Source organism: Anser anser (genome assembly GCF_964211835.1).
Source record: "Anser anser genome assembly, chromosome: 13".
NCBI lineage: Eukaryota > Metazoa > Chordata > Aves > Anseriformes > Anatidae > Anser > Anser anser.
The window spans coordinates 14022860-14039762 of NC_139734.1; the positions used below are offsets into that span (position 1 = coordinate 14022860).

General features: G+C 45.4%; 1 protein-coding gene across 5 annotated transcripts in view; it reads left to right on the plus strand.

Annotated features, from left to right (window-relative positions):
- The window catches only part of HTR2C (5-hydroxytryptamine receptor 2C), a 310851-nt gene that overhangs the window by 75849 nt on the left and 218099 nt on the right, over positions 1-16903 (plus strand). For 2 of the 5 annotated variants that reach the window (XM_083797967.1, XM_083797968.1), the window contains exon 1: positions 9342-11115. The exons of 1 other annotated variant lie outside the window; for it this stretch is intronic. The gene's annotated coding sequence lies outside the window, so the exon portion shown is untranslated. Of the gene's footprint in view, positions 1-9341; positions 11116-16903 lie in introns of those variants that run through there. 2 more of the 5 variants (XM_083797969.1, XM_083797961.1) reach the window with 1 other exon arrangement.

The window sequence follows — 16903 nt, forward strand, 5'->3', positions numbered from 1 at the left end:
TACTGCCTGCTGGCACCTGGAAAGCAATTATCTGTTTCTGTCCTCTGAGTGCCTACAAACCCCATGCTTTCCTGCCTCCCACGGTTGACTGCTTTTAAAAAGAGTGCTGTACCCATCAACAGGTGTTAACAGCATCTGCTATCAACATGGCATCACCCTCACAGCCGAGCAGCATCCTGCCAAGGAGCTGGCACTCCCTTCGCTATGCATACTCCCCATCTGCATGCAGATTCACTTAACACCTCTTGCCCTAGTGGAACTGGCACGTGTCTCAGCGCGGGCCCAAAGCCACCCAAGCATATGGGCTCAGGCTGCTCCAAGTGTGTACAGCAGCAATGGTACTTCTGTAAAACAGGAGCAAGATTCTCACACAGGAGAGTTAGTGCAACCTTTGGGCCTGGGATGTTCTTCTTAAATACCTGTGGGCTGAGTTATACTCTGATCTATGTTTCTGACTTTTTTGGTATTACTCAGTGCTATGGCAAAGATGTGCATGAACTCTTTTTCTCATCTCTGCGGAAGGTCTGATCTTCAAAACTGTTTTTTATATTTGGTTATCTTGCTTATAATTTTTGGTTATAGCAAAAACCACTAATAACATATATACAGAGGAGCCTGCTTCCGGTAAGCAATATACTGAACTGAGGATTTGATGATGGTTGATGCCCTTCCTCATCTTTCGTGTCTCTTTCTTGTGCCTTATCTCCCATAACTGCAAAAAGCTATGGAGACATATGTTTTAACCCTTGTCTTCTGCAAATCCAAGCAAATTCTGCCCATCACCCTCCCCTTGCCTATAGTTTTCTGAATGCATTCTTATATGACCCTAGATCTCCAGCTTGGTCTTAAAGCAGAAGTGCTTGAACTTATTTTTGACCGGGGCTGCAGTGTGAGTTTGGCTAGGCTCAGGATGTTCTCTGGATGCCCATACTCTAACGCTTATGTGAGTCCAGTTCAGTCTGAAATACCACATCTGTAAGAATATCTGTCACCTGACACAGGAAAAAAAAGTGAAACGATCCTTCTGATGAAAAAGCCTATGGACTTGAACCATAAACCACTTGAACAACAAACCTCTAAGCCCACAAAAGTGGACTACAAATCAGGTCTTCTTCATATGATGACTTTAACTCTCCCCAACCTTTTTTGATTTATTCTTTTTTGGCTTCTCTGAGTATGTCCCAGACAACATGGTCTGGCCCATAGTACCAGACATTTGAGTGGCAGAAAAGTTTTCTCTGAAAGTATTCCCCTTGTGACAAAGACATTGGAAAACATGCCCTGAATGATTTATCCTTTGCTTACTCACATTTGGATGCTCAGCAAGAATCCGTTCCTTTGGAACGACAACGCACAGCACACAGAAAATCTGTGGCAAAGGGCCAGCCCTCAGGAATCTTTCCTTCCTTGCCGAAGTATTGCTTTAAAGGCAATTACCAGTAGTGCTACCCCTGGTGAGCCCTGCTAAAAGGGAAGCTGTGCTGTTAGACGTGGCAACAACTCCTCCTGGATTTCTGTAGGTAAGTGCGTGGCATACCTCAATCATCAGGTCTTCTCCAAACACCTTTTCATTTTGTCTGTCGTCAAGATTACTGTATAATGATTGGCTCTGTGCTAAATTTAGCAGAAAAAAAGAAATGGTAATCAGAAAACTAGGTGTGCTGCAGTAATATTTTTGTCTGCTTGTCTTTCCTTTGGAATTAGTATTCCAGGAATGTGGGTTTAGTGGTTGCACTGCTTAGCTACTGTGAAGAAACTTTTATGGGAAATATTGATCCAGTTGGGACCAGCAGAGCTTGCAAGGTACAAGTCATTAGATAGTGTTTGCAAGGAGTGGTCTGAGCACTTGTATGGCCCAGGCAATTCCAGATGAGCCAGTTGGATTTCTGTACTGACCTTTGAAATTGTACTTGTATTAAATATCCATCTGGGTTCTGACAGCATGATAAATCCAGAGGGCTCTAATGGACTTTTAAAATACATGTGATGCATAACAAAGTGTTGCCTTCTCCTCCTGGTTATTTGTAAAATGTTTTGCATGCTTAGTAAATGTACCCTTAAGAGATTAGCTGAAGGCCATATTTTTTCCCATGGGAGTTTGTGGAGGAATTAAATGGAAGCATTAGTCTGAATTGCAAAAAAATAACCAGTTGATCAAACTGAACAAAAATGACCATACTTATCCTGAATGATTCACCAGTGCTAGCATAAGCATTCAATGTGCTAGGTGGAGCTAGTATGACATTTTTAAAGCAGCAATAGAGAAACCCAGTTCCTGTGTAAAAGGACAACGCGTGTATATATTTTAGATCATTTGCTACTAAAATTAATGATAGGTTTCACCCCACCTGCCAAAGCTTCTTAGTCATTTTCCTTCTAGTCCAACTTCAGATAAAAACCTTTTTAGTGCTCTTGGGTTAATACATTCAGGCTGAGCAATCGCAATGCACCAGTGAGTGCCCTGCACAGGAATGGGAGACAAAGTCTGCTTCTCTGGCCAGCCGGAAAGTGCTGGATCAACAACCCAGCCTGCGGCTGGAGCAGCAGCTGTGGCATCCCTGCAGCCCAGCGCGGGGCGCTTGAGTGTGTGAAGAGCAGAGATCAGGACACGATGTGCCAGGGGAATGTGCTGACCGCTGGGCTCCTCTGCAATGTTTACCCCCCTCTCGCTCTGTTAGCCAGTAGCTAGGAGAGCATGAATGGGAAGGAGGGGACAGTGGGGCCTCCCAGAGCATCCTGAGTGCAGAAAGGGACAGAGTCCTGCTCCCCGAGCTCCAGGAGAGCCCTTGGGTGCACGCAGGTGCTTGAAACTCCCAGGGAAAAAGGAGAGCGTGCAGGGCTGTCCCCAGACCTCCGAGTTAGCAGAAGGCTGAGGCAAAGCTTGCTGAGCCATGGCAAAGCAAGGTTTTGACAGCTGTTATACAAGAAACTGCCTCCCCAGCCCCAGGAGGCATAGAAGGAGCAGGTCCTCCTCCAGTGCCATGGTTTGTGGTATGTCAGCTGTGATACCGTGATCCTCTCCTGCTTCTTCCCCTAGGATTTTTGGACCTTGTTGAAGAATTCAGGTTTAAACAACAATCTGGATGAGGGCGTCCAGTGCACCCTCAGTAAGTTTGCAGATGACACCAAGCTAAGTGCGTGTGTCGATCTGCTCGAGGGCAGGAAGGCTCTGCAGGAGGATCTGCATAGGCTGGAGCGATGGGCTGAGGTCAACTGCATGAAGTTCAACAAGGCCAAGTGCCGGGTCCTGCACCTGGGCTGCAACAACCCCAAGCAGAGCTACAGGCTGGGAGATGAGTGGCTGGAAAGCTGCCTGGCCGAGAAGGACCTGGGAGTATTGGTGGATAGTCGGCTGAATATGAGCCAGCAGTGTGCTCAGGTGGCCAAGAAGGCCAACGGCATCCTGGCCTGTATAAGAAGCAGTGTGGCCAGCAGGTCGAGGGAAGTGATTGTGCCCCTGTACTCGGCTCTGGTGAGGCCGCACCTCGAGTACTGTGTTCAGTTTTGGGCCCCTCGCTACAGGAAGGACATGGACGTGCTCGAGCGAGTCCAGAGAAGGGCGACCAAGCTGGTGAGGGGTCTGGAGAACAAGTCTTACGAGGAGCGGCTGAGGGAGCTGGGCTTGTTCAGCCTGGAGAAGAGGAGGCTCAGGGGCGACCTCATTGCTCTCTACAGTTACCTGAAAGGAGGCTGTAGAGAGGTGGGGGTTGGGCTATTCTCCTATGTGCCTGGTGACAGGACGAGGGGGAATGGGCGAAAGTTGCGACAGGGGAGTTTTAGGTTGGATGTTAGGAAGTACTTCTTTACCGAAAGGGTTATTAAGCATTGGAACGGGCTGCCCAGGGTGGTGGTGGAGTCACCATCCCTGGAGGTCTTTAAAAGACGTTTAGATGTAGAGCTTAGGGATACGGTTTAGTGGAGTACTTAGTGTTAGGTCGGAGGTTGGACTCGATGATCTTGAGGTCTCTTCCAACCTAGAGAAATCTGTGAAACAGACTCCCTTCTGCTCTGACTCCACCGGGTGCTGCCTGTAGCGTGGGCTCGTGCTGCAGCTGAGAAGCAGGGGGCACCCCCAGCATGCAGGTTCTTTGCTTAGTTTTGTGTGAAGGAAAGGCCCGATGCTTTCATGGTCAGCCATCGGTTTTCTGCTTCTGATATTGGTTCAGTTTTCAGGAGTTCCTCAGTGCCAATATGTGAGACCCTAAGTACGGACAGGTCTCAGAAGGGGTATCGAGGGCAGTGGATCCCCAGAGAAGGGGATGCTGCATCTGGAGCAACGGGGCAGGGGACAGCTGAGGGATCACAAGGACAGCAGGGCAGTGGAGGGCTGGAGATCGTGCCGTGGGTGCACGTCAGAGGTGGTCTCCAGTGGGTAGCAGAGGAAGTTAGAGGAGTGAAAGCTGGTGGTTGGGGTGTGGAAGCATTTGTACCTTCTGGAGGACCACAGACCTTAGTCACAAGGTTTGCCTGGGCAGTTTTTCGTGTTTACGGAGTCAGTGATGTTGCAGGCAGACAACAAGGGGGTCTGTGTGGCATCCACCTTTTCCAAATTACCTCCCAGATACATGTGGAATTGTTGGGACTGTTTTATAGGATTGGTTATGAGCTTAAATGAATAGCCCAAAGTAATTCATCGTGCTGGCAGCAGAACCAGGAGCAGAACCCACGTTTCCCAGCTTCCTGCTAGCAGTAAGCATTAATTTCCTGTTTGCTCAGTGGGAGAGACAAGGGCGCTGGAGCAGGAAAGTCAAGAGATCTAAAAGTAGCATGTTCTTCCTACGATTTATCAACCATTCACAGCACATATGGCCAGAAAGGAAGTTTTAAATAATTTAGTCTCACTCCTTTATAACGCAGCTCAATTTAACTTAGTTATAGAATCATAGAATGGCTTGTGTTGGGAGGGACCTTAGAGACCATCGGGATCCAACCCCCCATGCCAAGGACAGGGGCACCTTTCACTGGGCCAGGTTGCTCAAAGCCCCATCCACCCTGTCCTTGAACGCTTCCAGGGATTGGGTATTCACAACTTCTCTTGGCAGCCTGTTCCGGTGCCTCACCACTGTCACGGTGAAGAATTTTTTCCTTATATCTTACCCAAATCTACCCTCTTTCAGATTAAAGCTAATAGGACCGTTACCTGTGGTGCTCCACCCCTCTGATCATCCTCATTGCCCTCCTCTGGACTCATTCCAACAGGTCCCTGTCCTTCTTGTGCAGAGGGCCCCAGAGCTGCACGTAGCACTCCAGGTGGGGTCTCGTGAGAGCAAAGCCAAGGGGGATGATCACTTCCCTCGACCTGCTGGCCACGCTGCTTTTGGTGCAGACCAGGGTATGGTTGGCCTTCTGGGATGCAAGTGCACAAGTGGAGGATCTACTGCTTGCAGTGTGAAGTTTGTGCCAGGGTTCAGGCATTCTTGCTGCACCTAACTGTTAAGAGAGTTCATCTTTCAATTCTCAGATGTTCTGTGTTCCCACGCTTTGCTGCAGCCTTGTTTCCATTTGGTACCTCTGCTTTTTTGCCTTTTTCTCCCCCCTTTCAATTTCTTGTTGTTACCTTTGCTCTGTCACTGAGTCAGGATGAACCCCTAGTCAGAAGAGTGCCCCCGACTGTTGAATAATGCCTTTTCTTTAATAACTTAATTTTGAGATGCATCGATTTATACATGTATGCACCATAGTTGGTTATGGTTACAGGGTTCAGCCCAGAAGTCTCTGAATGCATAGTGCATTCACCGCATGGATGACTGATTTATTCTTGTGCTCCTCTTTTAATGCTGCATTTTCTAAATAAAATTTTGATTTATGAGAAGTCAAGTGATTCCTCAAAAAAAATCCAAAAAGGGTGCCCTCAAAAATGTGTAACCAGCAAGCTTGTTCAAGACAACTGTGGGGAGTTTCTAATCCCCAGGTTATCCAAACATGATTTTTTAACTCTGTGCCAACATATTAATCGAATTCTGCAAACCTTTTTCATAGTGCAAATACTTCCATTTTCAAATCAGAGGTACGATATGGGCTGTGAAATTTTAATTTCACAATATAACAGAATATTTTCAAACACAACGTAAATACTGACTTTAAAATTTCAATGTTATTTCTATTTTTTAGAAATATATCTACCTGTAAAATAGCCCAGATCAGGCGGGTGATTTTTTTTTTTTTTGGTCTTGACAATATAATGTTTGAAAGGGCATTTTTTTCACTGGTGCCCCTAGTGTTTTTTGTTTGTTTGTTTGTTTATTTTTTATCTCCTAGGGGACATAGGGAAAACTCCCATTCTGATCTACATGCATTTCCTTGGCTAACCCTTGCAGGCTGGTCCTCTGATATTTCCCACTGATGTGCTCAAGCCTGGAGATGTGGTTTGGATTTTGATGCATTTTCTGAAGTTCTAAAATTTCCCCAATGTAAATAAACTCCAGAATTGTCAGCTTACCATGCTAATGTATGTGCAAATGTTAAAAACTTTATATTCTTTAATTCTGTTTTTGTTAGCTTTGTTGGGAGCTTGGTTTCCAGAAAGCTGTACACTAAGGCTCTGTACCATTATTTCTCAGCCTGTGCACTTTTATCCTGCTGTGGCACCTGAATGCCTCCCCAGGCCTCTCTTCTTCTGCCTGAAATCTCCTTGTTACCATCCCAGTGGTTTCTGAATTGTAGAGATCCAGGAGGCCACGGCAAGTGCTCAGGAGCTTGCTATTTGTAGGGATGATGAGAGCAGCTGAAAGTGGTACAAAATATTTGGGAGCAGCTCTGTTAAGTGTCCTGGGGAAGAATAAGTGCAGGGAATGCTGGAGTGAAAGGCCTTGGTATGTCCCAGAGTCTCCTTAATTTATTTGTAGCTATGAGCTTCTAGGGAGCGCAGAATTAGGCCTTACCCTTCACAGTTTCTGGGCATGTATGTGAAGCATCCTTCTAAGAGCTGTTTAGCTCTATGGCACCATCTCAGCTTCTGGCAAGTATTTTCCTACAACTCGTGGTCTGCATAGGAACTACCCACTAAACTGAGTACAGCTCTCACCGCATGTTTGCAAAGTGGACGCAACGGTCAGGAGGGAGAGTCTTACGGCCAGCTGCTCACATAGGACATCCCAGTTCATTCCAGTGCTCACTATTGCCATGTGCAGGGCTTCAGGCGCTTGCCCGCGGCAGCCGAAGTGGTTGCCCCACAGTCATTTCAGTGCATGAAGTGCACAAGTGTGGAATTTCAGCCACTCCCATCACCCTCTAGCAGTGTGAAATGATTTTATTGAAATTGATTTTCAGTACAGAAGCCCTTTCCTCCAATTTCTAAGGATTATCTTACACATCACCTGAAGTATGTGCTGACAGCAGCTGTATGAATCAATTACTTACAAGCCCAAACCTGTTAACAAAATAATTATGATCACATATAATGTGGTAACAACAGATTCCCTAAAAAAAAAAAAAAAAAAAGACTATTTCCTTAGAAGATAGATTAGCTTTCATGTGAGTGTAGTCGGAGGCCAATTATAAAGGGAGGTCAGATATCTAACATCAGGAGTAGGATATGTTAATTTTGTGACATGAAGATTGGGGCCAACATTCAATGATTTGTGAGCAGAGATGGTTGTGGTGTTTTGCAGGACCTATACAAGTGATTTACTGGGTACAACCTCATCTTGCCAGGCCCCCATCTGTCCCTGGTCCCTGCCTTTTCTTATCCAAACTACCCATTTAATCTGGTATTATTTCTTATGTAGTGCTGCAAGGTCAACATGCTGCCTGCCCAGGTGCTCTTGAACGTGCCTGCTGTATCATGGATAGCTTGCCTGTTTTGTGTGCATATTGTTCAACATGGGCATCCACAACCCGAGAGGTTTGAGTTCCACAAAGTTTTACAGTATGCATTGTTACCTATATGGTATCCGATAGGACTATAGATTAGAATGTGTTTCTAGAAATTTTGAATAGCTATATTTAGGTTTCTGGCTTCAAGGTTCTTTTTTATAAACCTCTGTAATTGTGGCTGTACTTCCTTAGGTTTACATTTATTTTTAATTCTTTAAAGCCTTCAAGAAGGGTTGTTTTTCACTTTTTTTCTTCTTTCTGTGAAGAGCTGTGTATTCTAACTGGAATACATAAATATATTTGGTGGAATATACAGTTTAGTACAACTATAATGTGAATTCCAGATCTTGCAGTTGTTTGTAGATGTCTTTAATGATTCGGATTTCTATAGTGTGACACTTCACACCCTAACATAAGTTTTAAGGGAAAAAAAATAAAGTTTCTTATTGCCCTGAATCAAAGAGATAATGTACTCACTGCAGCTAAGTATGGCCCATTTATATACCCTTACACGCGTGCATAATTCTCAGTGACACACCTTGTAGCAGACAGTAAGATGTGACCCTACCGTTCTGGGTTTTTCATGTCAGATCACTCTATTGCATGCAATGGAATAACTCAAATCAGCATTTGATCCTGTGAACGTAATAAGCAGTCCTTTCCACTGAATTTAATTCTGATCGATCAGTTGGGTCTCACATTTAAAAAAAAAAAAAAAAAAAAAAAGCTTGTACATAGGATATTTCTATTCAGTATGCTGCAAGGGACTGCTACACTTCAGGATAGATCCTTGTAATGATGTGATGGTAGTCACTGTGCTGTGTTTGCATACTAATCAGATTGGTTCATGAAGCATTATACTTGAGAAACCCTCAGCTGTGCTCTGTAGAACAAATTTGATCTTTGATGCGCAGGGGAAAATCTTCAAGAGTATAAAGCCTTAAGTGTCTCTGCTAGCGTTTTGATTACTACTTACACGTGTTTTGTAGGTCTGATGTCAAAAAGACTTGCTTCTCTTTAAGACACTTGGTGCTTAATAAAGAAAAATTTGAACTAATTCCCTGTGGTATTTTTGTGCAAAGCTGCATGGCCTGGAAGTGGTGATCTTTGTGTTGAACTTGCCTCATCAAGTGATTGTGTTTTAATAGATCTTCTGTACTAGCACTACAGGAAAGCAGATATTTATTATGCTGCGATGCGTATTTCTATCAGGTAACTTTTCACTGACTGTGTACCAAAGGTAGAAAGTCTGTGCCTTTTTCTATAAGGCTGTTTTTCAGAAAAGCCTGAAGTTGAACTACGCTTAGCATTACAGTTTCTTTACCGTAGTAATTGTCTTGTCATTACTAAGACTAAATGTCCATCCTGCTAATAGTTTCCTTCATGATAACAGAGGAAGGTAGGAGATGAGTTTATTTTGGTGCCTTCACTGGACTTGGAGAATCAAAGGTATTAATGTGACCACGTGTGACTCAAAGCAGTTTAAGCAAGGTCCAGGGCTTCAACTGACCCCATCCTGCTAAGAAAAACATACCGTGTGTGGCAGCAACCACTGCTAGTAGACATTTATAAGAGGGTGAATTCCCTGTTTAATAGACTCATAAAGGGTGTTCAAATGCTAGCAATTTTGGGGGCGGAGAGGGGAAATGCTTTATGTGGGTTGGATCTAATGTCTTGTTGGATGATATATTGAAGGACGAAACAGAATATCCAAAGACATGCAGAATAGGGCATCAGGAGAAGCAAAGAGAATGTGAAGCTGGTGCACAGCCCTGCTGCCATGCTGGGGGAGGGAGGTGACGTGCACCAGACGTTGCAGCCAGGCTGAGACCAGCTGAACTCCTCACACCTTTAGCCTGAGTTGCATGTTAAGCTGTCGCAGATCGTGGCTCAGAGAAGAATTACGGAAGAGATATCCTTTCTGCGTAGTGTCAGGGCGCAAAACTGCACCTGCCGGTGCTGTAGTCCTGGTCGGTATCTCTGGGGGGAGCAGCGCTGCTAATCTGGTCCTGCTGCCAAGCCAAACCATGGGGCACCATGCCCCTGAGGTGTGCCAGGCTCTCCTCCCCTAGTGGGGTGCAAGCAGGACAGTGGCTGGGGCTGTGTGGGACGTAGTGTCCGGCTGGGATGCTGCCAGAGGGATGGGGGCAGGCATCCAGGCTGGGTGACAGGGACTTGATTGGATCCTGGGACGGAGATGCGGAAGGCCTCGTTCCTGGATCCCGATGCGAGAGCTCTCTTGCCAGCTGCCCCTTCCCCTCCTGGCTCCCGGGGCGCTCTCCTTCCCCTGACCCATCGGGGCTCCTGCCGGGCTTCTCAGCTCCCTGCAGACAGGGGAGATGCTGGGCTGGAGCTGTGGGCGTTTGCATCTCCAACAGGCGCATGTGAGCAATGTGCCTTTAAGACTAGCAGGAGAGCAATAGTATCCCCCTCCCTCCTGTTAATTGTAGCATGTTTTTCAGCCATGCTTTCCAGTCACATTCGCAGCTTGTGAGAGGGAGCAGCGCCGAAGCTCGCCGGCTGAGTGCTGTCCGTGCCGGCTGGGCAGCGCGTGCCTGCCCGCAGCGTGGGCGCCCGCAGGTGCTGGGCAGCGCCTGGGGCCACAAGGCTTGGTGCCGGGAGCGGGAGCCCCGTATCCCTGAGTCCCAGTGACACTGCTGGGCTCTTCCACATCATCTGCGTTCCTCACCTCCTCGCCTGCTTGGCCTCCAGCCGCCGGTCCACCTTGCTGGCTGTGATACCCCAGTGGGCCCTCCCCTGGGCTCCCGTGGGAGCTCCGAGCAGCATTTTGCTGGAGCCAGGGGACCTGCAGCGGTCGACGCAGCAGGAGCTGTGCGGTGCCTGGCTGGGGATGCTGTGGGCTGCCGTGGGAATGCCTGCCTCCCAAAGTGACTGCAACTAACTCGAGGTTGGGACTACTTCTCGGAGGATGCCCTGTGTGTCTTCACTCTCTCCCCTCTGGCCTCGCCGCAGAATATTTGGAGTTATTTGCTTGCCCCTGCTGATGGGGTACGGAGTCCCAGGCCTCCAGAGGGTTAAGAGCATCTGCCTTTATGCCAAGTATTCGAGCAGGAAATAATCTGCAGAGATACATGTGCAGCAATTCAGCTGCTGATGCTCTCCCAGGCGGCTGCTGCTGCAGTTCGGTGTGTGTGAGAAGCCACGCTGCTCAAAGAAGATGCTTTCCTTGTCTGTCCGAAGTGCTGGGCATGGCAGCAGAACCCCGGCTCCTGGAGCTGGGGTAAATATCTCCACCCAAGAGGAATTATGTTGACCTGCAGGCTCTGTTGGCTGGCTGAGGTAGGAGCTGCTCCCCGTGCAATATGCTGTGATCTTTGTCTGTGGGCTACAGTCCTCTCCTCATCCTGGGCTATGCGATCAAAAAGATTTCAGTGGAAAATGGGTTTAGTTTGCAGCCTAAAGCCGGGCAGAAATGCATGTGTGTGCAGTTTTTGTGTGTGTGGCAGGAGGGAGAGGGGAGGGAATATCTCAGGGATACCTTTTGTGCCTGGCACTAAAGTTGTTGCACTTAATTGGATCAAACTTGCCTTGGTGTCTGTGAAATGCACCTGGGAGCTTTTGTTTCTTCCTAGCGTGACCTTCTGAAGGGGCTGGCTGCAGTACATGGGGTTATGCTTTCATTCAGAAGCAGAGGTACAGTGCACTCTACAGGTCCTTTCATTCTGCTCCGGTGGATGTGGGAAGGACAGATGACACCCACACAAAGTGCTGCTGACAGCGAGGTGGTGTTTTCTGGAGGAGTGAAATTACACCAAGAGGGAGAAAAGAGGCGCCCTTCTCAGAGGAAGAGGGGTGCTAAAGCTTGATCTTGGTATTTGGAAGCAGAGAAAGAAATTCATTTTAGGAGCTGTCTGTGGATGAGTCTGTTTTGTGCTTTGCTTTCCCAGCTCTGTGGAGAGGAGTTCTGTTCATCTCTGCTAACTGCTTTTTTTTTTTTTTTTTCCCCACCAATACCTAGGGGAGTAAAAATGCTAATGCCATCAAATTTCAGCGTACGGTTTCCTTGGGCTTGGGCTTCGGGCTTGTTTAGGATGGTGCCTTCCTGAGACGTCTCTAGCAAGATCATCAGCAGCTAACGCTGTGCCTTTCTCACCAGCAGAGCATGCGTTTTTTTTGGCTTGTCTTGAGACCTCCAGCGGGAGCTTTACTCTGTAAAGATTCAGTTGAAAGGGAACTTCTCAAACGTATTCTGTTGGAAAAAGCAGGGCGTTGGGCACTGGGTACCGATTTGATACCAGTTCTCATGACTAACTTACACGTGTACATTTGCATGTTGGCTTTTGAGCACATGAGCGCAGACCCTGCCAATGAAACCTGCCCGTGCAGAATAGGTAGGCACTGCCCAGATCTCGTGCCTGGATCACACGGAGTTTAGTGAGCGTTTCTGGCATTGCCAATCTATTGAAATAGCACGGCCAGCAGTGCCGCTGCTGGGTAACTGTTCCAGAACTGTTTCTGTGGCCTCGTAGCAGAACAAATGTGTTATTCATAACTTCACTCTTTGAGGGAAAAGAGTAAGACTGTCTTCTTCAAAAGCGACTGAAAAGGTTTGCAGTGTTTTCTCTTAGTCAGGGCTTCCAGGCTGGCGTGTGTTGCTGCCCCTGAGTAGGTTGGTCACAGCATTTATTATTGCCTCCTGAACTTCCCAGAACTGTTGTGCCATGCTTGAGTCAGCATTGACCTATCTTACAGGGAAGACTAGTAAAAAATCCCCCTCTTTAACAGTAAATTGGGGCAGGAAAGAACATATATTTTTTTTCTTCCTTTTTTTTTTTCTTTTTTCCAAGAACAGGACACTTGTGAAGCCTCCTTTGGGATCCTGTAGAGAAGACCTCCGCTGCTCTCTAAGAACTCTGTGTTGGAGATAGAGGAGCAGGAGTGGGTCTGGTGCATTTGCTTCTGCATATGACTTGAGAAGCCCCAACCCCTGTGGGGGACGGAGGCTGTGGTGGTGCCTGGGGAGCAGCTGCTCTGCTCTGTCCTGTGAAAGAGGATCCTTGTTCCCCAAGCAGGAGGCCAAGCTGGGTTGCAGTGCTCCATAGCAACACACACGTCTCCCACAAAGGGGAGAAAAATCTCCTGGTTTCACCCAGAGGTGAAAATACGAATGTATGAACACCCAGTGGAATCTCAGCAGTGCAGTGCTGGCATAAGGTCATCTGAATAGCTTCTCTATAAAAATGCATTTATAAAATGTGGTGAGCATTAAATGACCAAAGTACCTGTGCAGGAAACACCAGATAGAAAACATATATGGTAGTCATCCCATTTACTGCAATTTGCACCCAGGCAGAATAGTGATTAGAACTGGCTGAATTAAAGCAAAACGTTTCTCACAAACATGCTTTCAAAATTACAAACAAGTTTTCTGCTTGGTGGACAGCAGCTGTTTTGGCTATCTTTGTGCCCCTGTTGCAGTAAGTGTGTTTTTTATAATGTACTTTGCTAAAAGAGCTAAGTGTTGGAGCCTATTCACGTGCAATATGATCTGAATGTACTTATGGGAATATGTGCCTTATAGTTGTACTCCCATCCAATCAGGAAATAAAAACACAACATTTGACCTACTGATTATTTCTAAACAGCTTTTTTTTGGTCAGTAATGGTTTTGCATTAAACTCTAATTATGTGGAAGTCAAGAGCTGTTTGCTGGAGTTAATAATGATAATTTTTTAAGTTGTAATTTATGAAATGAGGGGTAATCAACACTGAGTGTCACAGGAGCTGTACTGCGATATCTTCCTTGGTCCGAGAGTCACAAAGGTGCGTGGCTTGGAGAGCAAGGCAGGATGCTCAGCATGGCCTTTGGGCAGGAGCTGCCAACGTCTCTCACCGTTGCCTCACTGCAAGACAGGGCTAAGTTTGATGTTCGTCTGGGTCCAGTGGTGACCTGGAATCAGCAGTGCTGGAATCCACGTGGCTTTTGCATCGTCTGAAGCAAGCACCCAGCCTCATCCAGCAGCTCTTGTGACTGCTGAGGCACACTTGTACAGCTTGCCAGTAGCGTCTTCTCATCAGTCACAGGTGCTGCAGAGAAAGGATAAGTGCAAAAGGAATAAAATGAATCTTCCAGAACTGTTTTCTAGGGAGCGATGTCCCTGGATTTTGTGGGGGGATAAATGAAGGTCAGTAATTAGGTGCCTGCAGTCTTTCAGCAACCATTTCATTTTCGTGCTTTGGATGCTGCTTGTAAATCAGCTACAGGTGTTCGAAGCCTGTGGTCCAGAAACTGTCGAGTCAGAGATAAAACTGTGCCTTTTTGACAGTGACTGGAGTGTCTTTAAGAGATTATCCTACTGCAGTTGAAATCTATCTGGCTTTGTACCACTTACAAAATGCGTTCACAGTAGGTGGTGGCATCAGCCTCCTCTTAGTGAATGCAGATATTTATATTATGCAAAAGGTTTTCTCACTTTACTGTATTCAGATGATGACTGGAAATACCATTCTTGTTAGATAAAAAATTGAGTCTGACTTTAGAGGTGAATTCAAAGAGCAATTTATATTTAATATATATAGCAGCAAATAGGAACAAAGCTGCTTAAAGATTACTTTCGTGATGAATCATTATATGGCTCTCACCAGTATGAAAAGCAATAAAAGTCAAAAAGGAGTGCTAGGATTTAATCACTTAGAAAATGCATGGAAAGGGACCTGTATTGTAGACAGAGTTTTTCATCACATCAAAGTAAAAGTGCTTTCAGGTGAAACAGTATTAAGTGACTTTTCACCTGAAGATGAGAGACAGTTGCTATCTATTGTGTATTGTTCCAGAAGCTTATTTTCTTTGGCTGTTAGTTACTCTTATTATTGAAAACACTTTAAAAAGCATAACTGACTTCCATTCCCAATCCCTGTTTCAGGGCAGATGCTGTCATTACTTTTTCTTTTGAATATTATCATTGTTACTACTAATCCTAATTAAATGTTGTAACTTCTAAAAATCAGATTAATTTGGGCCATCAGGCCAATGCAAACGCTGTAATAATTGGAGCTCGTAAAATGTTCAAGGGACCGTAATTTTACTACAGAGCTGCAATGGCATGTGTCCAAGGATCGTGCTACCTTTGTTCAGATGACACGGATTGTAATGTGTGCACTTATGCGTAATGCAGCACGGATAGAAATGATATGTTGCTCAGCTGTTGAATTGCACACACTATCCATAAGTCAACAAACATTAGAGAAACGACATCACCTCTCCCATCAGTGAAAAACTCTCTTCTTACTATAAATATTGTATGAATTGTATGGTTTCTGCATGAGAGCTAAGTAGGCAGGTAGAGCTGGGAAGTTGCTGTGCACCAAAACCTGCAGTTCGTTCGTGAGCTTTGTGGTAGTGGACCCTCAGCTCACCCACAATGTTTCACCCTAGGGCTGCAGTCCATGAATTCAGCTTGCACAGAGGCTACTTCAGCTAATTTGATCTCCAGCCAGGACACACACCTTCCTCACCGCTTCAGGCTCTAGGGAGCGGGACAGATGTTGTGAGCTTCTGATAACCTGGTTCCTTTAAATTCTGTTTTGGTGTTTTAGTCTTTTTGCAACAGATACTAGGTAGCAAATAATTAATTTCAGTTCCAGCTTGAACAGTGACAAAGTTGGTCTTTCCACTTCATCCCAGATGAATTTTATGAGGCAGAGACATCAGGGAAGATCTCACTGGTCATTATGGCTGTAATTACCCGGCACTGAAAGACAGAAGGGGATTAAACTGACACTGCAAACATTTACATTGAAGTTGGTTGTTTAGATTTTCCTCACAGCTGAGGAAAAAAGCACTCTGCGGGAGCAATTACCACTGCTTGTTTTAGAAGTCTGGGGTAAGAGAAGATGAATCACAGGCTAGAAATGCCCCATCCTTGCTATTTGTGCAGTCAGTCTGCAGAGTTGGCCTGGGCTGGGCTGGCTGCAGCACTGCGTGGGATGAACCCCACCAGCAGCAACAGTTAAATCCTAACCCCAGAAAATGCTCAGCTCCACCTCGGCTGCTCCAGGCTCCTTGGAGGGGTTTGGAGGAAATTAGAGGTGATGTAGCTGAAATAAGGAATTCCGAAGTGTTTTTATTTTCATGCCAAGACTTGCAACGTTTTGCCATGAATGCCTTGTTACTTCCTTTTTCATTATCTGTAACATTTAAGAAACTCTGGGCAGATATTTAGGATTTCATAACAGCTACTGCTTACAAAGGAGGAAAAATAAGATTGCAGAAGCATATTAATTATCTACAGTTTAATGTATGTAGTGGCTTGCAGACAGTTATTGTGGACATTGTTATCTGAAAGACTGTAATTTTAATGGTTTTAATGGGGGCTATTGTAGGTCTACTGAAACTCTTACAGTTATTGTTTAATTTTAATACGGGTCCTATTTGGAAAAGACTGTATTCTTGTTATTTTTATGGTACGCAGTATCGTGTGCTCGGCTTGTGATAGTAAAAACAGAGTTGAATGCGGGAATGAATGCAAATATATCTGTTTCAAAGATTACTCTTGCCTTAAGAACCCACCTATTTTAATTGCTGCCTTCGTTTTCTAAAATCATGCAAAAATATAAAATCTAGTGTAAGTACATAAGTCTGAGAAGCGTGTCATGGATATGGTAAATATCTATGGTCTAACATTCCTAGGCTTTGTAAGACCCAAAATGATTGTTAGGATGATATAGTTTGACCTCCTGATAACACCAGGTGGAGAAAACTTTATCCAACAATTTCTCCTTGCCTTTCGGAAGCATATTGAGCCTTGTTTAAAGAGCGCAGATAACTGGGACTCAAATGTGTCCTGAGGGTGGTTGCTTTTGTGAGTAATTATTTCCAATGCTTAAAAAAAAAAAAAAATCCAATCTGAGTTTATTTCCTTGCTCCATATGTTAAATCTTCTGCCTTTGTCTACTTAATTAAGGAGCCTGCTACTAATAGAAATCATTTTACGTGATGTGGGAAAATCATTGTTCAGCGTTCTTTTCGCTAAAGCAATTATTTTATTTAAACTCTTTCCACACAATCTGTTTTCAGGCCCTTAAACAGTATGTGTTTCCCTCCCAGTTTTTCAGTGTTATTGAGATG